This window comes from Oncorhynchus kisutch, linkage group LG22 (genome assembly GCF_002021735.2).
Source record: "Oncorhynchus kisutch isolate 150728-3 linkage group LG22, Okis_V2, whole genome shotgun sequence".
Taxonomy (NCBI): Eukaryota; Metazoa; Chordata; class Actinopteri; order Salmoniformes; family Salmonidae; genus Oncorhynchus; species Oncorhynchus kisutch.
The window spans coordinates 50,202,603-50,209,544 of record NC_034195.2 but is presented as its reverse complement, the minus strand read 5'-3'; the positions used below and the strand labels follow the sequence as shown (position 1 = coordinate 50,209,544).

General features: G+C 39.9%; 1 pseudogene; it reads right to left on the bottom strand.

The window, feature by feature from the left end:
- Positions 1–1,186: 1,186 nt before the first annotated feature.
- The window catches only part of LOC109867053 (potassium voltage-gated channel subfamily D member 2-like), a 104,188-nt pseudogene continuing 98,432 nt past the window's right edge, over positions 1,187–6,942 (bottom strand).

The following is a 6,942-nucleotide window of genomic DNA, read 5'->3' as shown; positions in this document are numbered from 1 at the left end:
CACCATCAGCATCATAATAACATCTGCAACATCAGCATCATAATAACATCAGCACCATCAGCACCATAATATAATCAACATCATAATAACATCAGCACCATCAGCATCATAATAACATCAGCACCATAATATCATCAGCATCATAATTCGATCAGCACCATAATAACATCAGCACCATAAATCATCTGCACCATCAACACCATCATAACATCAGCACGACCAGCACCATAATAACAACAGCACCATCAGCACCATAATAGCATCTGCACCATCAGCAACATCATCACCATCAGCACCATAATAACATCAGCACCATCAGCACCATATAACATCAGCACCATAATAACATCCGCACCATCAGTACCATAATAACATCAGCACCATAATAACATCAGCACCATTATCACCATCAGCACCATAATAACATCAACACCATCAGCATCATAATAGCATCAGCACACTCAGCACCTTAATAACATCAGCACCATAATAACATCCGCACCATCAGCATCATAATAACATCAGCACACTCAGCATCATAATAACATCAGCACCATCAGCACCATCATCACCATCAGCACCATAATAACATCAGCACCATCAGCAACATCATCACCATCAGCACCATAATAACATCAGCACCATAATAACATCCGCACCATCAGCACCTTAATAACATCAGCACCATAATAACATCAGCACCATCATCACCATCAGCACCATAATAACATCAGCACACTCAGCACCATAAATCATCTGCACCATCAGCACCATAATAACATCAGCACCATCAGCACCAAAAATACCATCAGCATCATAATACCATCAGCACCATAATACCATCAGCACCATAATACCATCATCACCATCAGTACCATAATATCATCAGCATCATAGTAACAACAGCACCATCAGCATCATAATACCATCAGCACCACTATACCATCAACACCATCAGCACAATAATAACATCAGCACCATAATAACATCAGCACCATCATCACCATAATAACATCATCACCATAATACCATCATCACCATAATAACATCAGCACCATAATAACATCCGCACCATCATCACCATAATACCATCAGCACCATAATAACATCAGCACCATCATCACCATCAGCACCATAATAACATCAGTTGTGAGAAAGAAAGAAAGGTTAAAATACTCAGTTTGATCTTATCAAGTGTTTTATTAGTAGAACAGCTATGTATTTACAGTATTGATGTATTCTATCCACTGCACCAAAATCCACCATTTGGGATTTTCTTTTGTAGCTTCTTCCCCTTATAATCTGTATATTTTGTCCATAACAGGATCTATCTATAATTCATTAAAATCATCATTCTTATCATGTACCATTTTTTTTACATCTTCCCCGGGACACTCACTCATGTTGTCATTCACAAACCTTGGATACATCCTAATTGAATACAACTGAATTATGCAATGACCGCATGCAAAGTCCATTTATCAACAGATAGAAATATTATGAGTTGTTAACGCTTCACTTTAAGTTGGCCTTATTATTAATACACTGAACGGACAAAACATTAGGAACACCTGCTCTCTCCATGACATAGACTGACCGGGTCAATCCAAGTGAAAGCTATGATCCCTCTTTGATGTCACCTTTTAAATCCACTTCAATCTGTGTAAATGAAGGTGAGGAGACAGGTTACAGAACGGGCCACCACCCAAAGGACATCCAGCCAACCTGACACAACCGTGGGAAGCATTAGAGTCAACATGAGCCAGCATATTCATGGAACGCTTTCGATAGCTTGTAGACTCCAAGCCCCGACAAATTGCCAAAAGGAGGCACAACTCAATTAGGAATGTGTTCCTAATGTTTTGTACACTCAGTGGACATATGTAACTGCAGTAAACATCATTGTAGTTACATAAAGGATGGTCACTTATTAATTAAGGTGAAGTGTACCTATGTGTCACAACTGCTATCTAAACCTAGAAATCAGAGGAATTATGCTATAACGGTGTTTTGTGAAGACAAAACAGAGAAATATTTACAACATTTACTAACAATGTACAACATAATTTATTATTTTAACACAGTGACTTTAGTACCAAGGTCTTGCTTGTTTTTGATAAATGGAACCAAAAGAGGGATATGGCTTTTTGTTTACCCATATACCTCATTTCAAAGGTATTGATACAAGCAACTTTAATACGGATGTCTGGAGCTTCAGACAAAGGCGTAGGTTAAGATAACAGTAGTGTCTCTCCAGGTTTAGATTGACAGATCTACATGGCTTCTAGAGGTGGCAGTGCTTTACTAGTTGTGATAACTTATATTATACAACTTTATTTCTACCTGGTAATAGCTAACATCTATTTTTCTAATTTCAATTCAACTTCAATTTCAGTTTGAGGTCAATGTAATTCGGAGAAATGTATGTTACATCATGTTCCTATCAGTAAGTCAGGCATAAAGCCTAAGATAAAAAACAGATTGCGAATGCCAGGGGGCCTGTATTCATATAACGCATCTCAGAGTTGATCTAGGATCAGGTCCTAGCTAGCTCGGGCCCTGAATTAGGACTCTTACTTTGAACATTTGAACCGTTTCAGGATAGGGAAAGGTCTATACTCATAGAGTAAAGACATTAATCCAATAGGAAATGAATATTCACAGTGACTAAGTGGCACTTCATTCCAAATAACACACGTGTAAGTTACATATCGGCTGAATTAATATACAGGAGTAAAGGGGAAGATCGGTTCAATCAAGGAGGAAAATGTCCCTTGGTTTAATAAAGGGCTCCCAGGTCCGGCAGTTTGATATGAGCGGAGAGAGAAAGCTGGACTGTCCCATACATAATAATAATAGACAGATCTGAGGATTGACCTTCATATGAGTACTTGAATGCATGTGTGCTTTGTCTTGAGTCTCTCCACTTCATCAAGAAACAGGACTTTGACTTTCAACTGCAGTTCTCCTCTCTTTTTTCCACCTTGAGTCACAAGAGACGACATTTTGAACCTTTCCTGCAGTCAAATGACCAAATCGCCCTCTAGTGGCCTCATGGGTGGAATATCATTAACATTTTTTAAAAACAATTTCATAAAAAATAAAAAATTAACATTCTTAAAAATAAATAAAAAACAGCAGAAAATCTGGTGTTTCTGTGTCAAACATTGTTTTGTTATATTTCAGTCTTCTGTGTTGCAAACTCAAAATGTAATACATTTGAAATCTATACCTGACATGGTACAAGTGTCTTCTTTCTTTTAAGACCCATAACCATGTGTGTGAGATGTTCACTTTTGTTTCAAAGTAGATTTGTTTAAGACTACCAAGAAACAATATGTGACCCTGATTTAGTCCACTTCAGTAAAATCATTTATTCATAGTCCTCCAAAAATGTATCTCAGTGTTTTTTTTTCCAGGCATCAACGATCCAGCGATTGAATAGTTCGTTGCTTGAGCCTCCTGTGCTTATAGGAAGGAGATGTACTTCAGGACTTCCTGAATGTACTTCCTCTTTGTTCCATAGATGGATGATCTATCATTGGTCCCCAAAGAGCAAAAGGCTTTTAGCTTAGATCAAGTCCCTTAGCTCCAAGGCAGCCAGCCAGCAGTTTAATCACATGCAGAGTCCAGTGGTAGTCCATACCAGGACAGAGAGCTATTCAAACCATGACCTCTGACCAAGGCCGGCACCAGGCATAAGAGACATACAGGTGAAGTGGGAAGTTTACATACACCTTAGCCAAATACATTTAAACTCAGTTTGTCACAATTCCTGACATTTAATCCTAGTAAATATTTCCTGTTTTAGGTCAGTTAGGATCACCACTTTATTTTAAGAATGTGAAATGTCAGAATAATAGTAGAGAGAATGATTTACTTCAGCTTTTATTTCTTTCATCACATTCCCTGTGGGTAAGAAGTTTACATACACTCAATTAGTATTTGGTAACATTGCCTTTAAATTGTTTACCTTGGGTCAAATGTTTCGGGTAGCCTTCCACAAGCTTCCCACAATAAATTGGGTGAATTTTGGCCCATTCCTCCTGACAGAGCTGGTGTAACTGAGTCAGGTTTGTAGGCCTCCTTGCTCGCACATGCTTTTTCAGTTCTGCCCACAAATTTTCTAGAAGATAGAGGTCAGGGCTTTGTGATGGCCACTCCAATATCTTGACTTTGTTGTCCTTAAGCCATAACTTTGGAAGTATGCTTGGGGTCATTGTCCATTTGGAAGACCCATTTGCAACCAAGCTTTAACTTTCTGACTGATGTCTTCAGATGTTGCTTCAATATATCCACATAATTGTTCTCCCTCATGATGCCATCTATTTTGTGAAGTGCACCAGTCACTCCTTCAGGAAAGCACCCCATGTTTCATGGTTGGGATGGTGTTCTTCGGCTTGCAAGCCTCCCCCTTTTTCCTCCAAACATAACAATGGTCATTATGGCCGAACAGTTCTATTTTAATTTCATCAGACCAGAGTCCTTTTCTCCAAAAAGTATGATCTTTGTCCTCATGTGCAGTTGCAAACCGTAGTCTGGCTTTTTTATAGTGGTTTTGGAGCAGTGGCTTCTTCCTTGCTGAGCGGCCTTTCAGGTTATGTCGATATTGGACTCGTTTTCCTGTGGATATAGATACTTTTCTACCTGTTTCCTCCAGCATCTTCACAAGGTCCTTTGCTGTTATTCTGGGATTGATTTGCACTTTTCGCACCAAAGTACTTTCATCTCTAGGAGACAGAATGCATCTCCATCCTGAGCGGTATGACGGCTGCGTGGTCCCATGGTGTTTATACTTGCGTACTATTGTTTGTACAGATGAATGTGGTACCTTCAGGCATTTAGAAATTGCTCCCAAGGATGAACCAGACTTGTGGAGGTCTACACATTTTTTTCTGAGGTCTTGGCTGATTTCTTTTGATTTTCCTATGATGTCAAGCAAAGAGGCACTGAGTTTGAAGGTAGGCCTTGAAATATATCCAGAGTTATATCTCCAATTGACTCAGATGATGTCAATTAGCCTATCAGAAGCTTCTAAAGCCATGACATAATTTTCTGGGATTTTCCAAGCTGTTTAAAGGCACAGTCAACTTAGTGTATGTAAACTTCTGACCCACTGGAATTGTGATACAGTGAATTATAAGTGAAATAATCTGTCTGTAAACAATTGTTGTAAAAATTACTTGTGTCATGCACAAAATAGATGTCCTGTCTGACTTGCCAAAACTATAGTTTGTTAACAAGAAATTTGTGGAGTGGTTGGAAAACGAGTTTTAATGATTCCAACCTAAGCTTATGTAAACTTCCCACTTCAACTGTATGTGGCCACTTAGGGCCCCAGGCTGCTAAGAACTCAGTCGGGGTCTCAACTTACTGTTGAGTTAGAATAACAGAATATACAAGGTGCAAGTTGGAAATTTGGTTGTGCATCAGCAATGTTTCTCTTGTTATGACAGTCACTGACAGTCATGTCAACTAACAATGTTTAGATTAGTAAGTTAATTTAGCCAGCTACTGTAAAACTTCCATAAACGCAGAGTTTCAAATAACCGCCTGTCCCTTTTAAAAGCAACTAACTGCACACCTTGCAGCAAATAAACACTTGTTTAAAATAAATAAATAGTTTAATGTTTGATTTGTTAAATTATATAATTCAGTAATGACTCGAAAAAATGATGTCAATCATCCGTTTTTATCACCAGTAAGGAACTGCTAGCCATTGGCTGATAACAGCTGAGGACTGCTACCTTACTGGCAAGCATAAAAACAGTCAACAACGACCCCTAGAAATCGTTTGATCTAGTGGCGAAAGTAAGAACTACTGAAAACACACAGTCAAAGAGGAGAATAATTATCCTGTCAAGGAAAAGTAAAAAAAATATATATATTGAAATACAAAGTGTATAAATTATAACACAGTAGAGCAGGAAATAAAGAAGGTGATTAAAATGATGGACGTGAATGCTGGAATTCAACAATTATCTATGCAAAAAGCTGTGTGCATTAAGGAAATAGACGTCTTGGTCAAAGATAAGCCTGTCTCTAATAAGCACCTTTTGTGCTCAGTGATTTAAGAAAATAAACGGCCAGGCTATTAATTGAAGTTTTACGGTATCTAAACTTGTAGTAATCATGGCCGAATACCGACCAGGTACGCAGGGCACGTGTCCAGGGGCCCTGACCTCCAGGGGGGCCCCAATTGATTTTGTTAGTTACTCACTCAGATATTATTGACATTGCAAAATGTGTAGAATTGCAGGAAATTATGCGGGATTCTGGCAGGATGACTGTCCTCCAATCAGTCCAATCAATTAGTGCTCTCTCTCTCTCTCTCTCTCTCTCTCTCTCTCTCTCTCTCTGTCTCTCTCTCTCTCTCTCTCTCTCTCTCTCTCTCTCTCTCCTGCTGCTGTTTCTCCTTGAGACCAGTTAGCCAAACAGTTTTCCATGAAGTCAGCCAAACAGTCAGCCAAACAGTCAGCCAAACAGACCTTGACTGACAGTGGACATCTACAAGGCCGACACTCTGACAATGTTGCTCTGAGAATAATTGACGGTGGAGCTGGTGGATCCGTCACCGTCTGATGATGTCACCAATGGGAGAGGGGCGGGACGCAGGTTGACCACGGAGGTGGTGATGTAGGGCTCGCTCTTCAACGGCACCGTCTCAGAGTCTAGTTTGGAGTTCAGGCTGGAGCGACTGTAGGGGAGAGGGCAGAGAGAGACAGAGGGGTGAGGTGTGTGTGCTTGTGTGTGTATTTAACTGTATATGCTTGTGTGTGTGTGTCCATTTGCTGTGTGAGTGTGTGTGTGTGTGTGTGCGTGAGGGGGTTGATGTGTGTGTGTGTGTGGGAGGGGGGGGGGGGGGGGGTTGAATGTGTGTGTGAGTGTGTGTGTGTGTGTGTGTGTGTGTGTGTACACATGTGAGCGTTAATACATGTCGCC